General features: G+C 42.5%; 1 pseudogene; it reads left to right on the top strand.

Moving 5' to 3' along the window:
* Positions 1–287: 287 nt before the first annotated feature.
* Positions 288–584, top strand: LOC119825903 (annotated as a pseudogene).
* The last annotated feature ends 261 nt before the right edge of the window (positions 585–845 follow it).

The raw sequence follows: 845 nt of genomic DNA, 5'->3' as shown, positions 1-845 counted from the left end.
TTGGCTAACTGGCCAGCCCAGCTCCAGAGATTGATCACACTCCTCAGAGGCTCTCAATACTGGCAACTGGCTGGGGAAGGAGAGAGAGCCCTTACCCACCTGTGGTCAAAAATGGCTTCCTACACAGGTGCTGGCCATACTTTGAAAGGCGGGCCATGAATGGAACAACTTCCTGCATTGGGTCTGTAGTTATTTTAGCAGTATCTAAGGGCTATGTTCAGTGCCACACCCCACAAGCCTTACTCAAGAATCGGCTACCCCTGCTTCATTACCGATCTCTGCCAAACATGCTGGAACTTCTGAGTTCGCTGTCCACCAAGATGGAATACAAACGGCAGAAGCTATCAGGGAATTATTCATTTTTTCCCCTGTAATAATTGGGTTTATCTAAGGGTATGTGGCTGAACAGTTTGGGTGGACTGTACATAGTGACAGCCAGATTTGCTTCCTTGTGTTTGTTGACACTTCTTCCATGGTCTATCTATTGCTGATATCCTCTCAAGTGATTACCTATTCAAGCCTTAGGCACAAAAGATAAGAAATCAGAGGACAGAAAAATTAAGAGACATACTAAAAATAATTGATCAGAGCTTTGAAGATTCAGCACCTGCTTTCGTTTCCTGTAAGATGAGCTGAATTGCTTCCATAACCAAACCTGATCTTAAACCACCTGTGTCTTCACAGCACAGTTGTGCAGAGATCTAGCTGACCTTGCTTCATTTCTAATCCTGCTGTATTTTATCTTATAACTATTTATACCACCTCTTTATAATCTTGTTATAGATAACAGGAATATAAGTATGCAGTGCTTCTTTCAGGTGTACAAAATGAATTAACACCTCAGA

The sequence above is a fragment of the Arvicola amphibius genome, chromosome 11 (genome assembly GCF_903992535.2).
Source record: "Arvicola amphibius chromosome 11, mArvAmp1.2, whole genome shotgun sequence".
Taxonomy (NCBI): domain Eukaryota; kingdom Metazoa; phylum Chordata; class Mammalia; order Rodentia; family Cricetidae; genus Arvicola; species Arvicola amphibius.
Note: the sequence above shows the minus strand (reverse complement) of the source record. Positions and strands in the feature narration are given on the sequence as shown.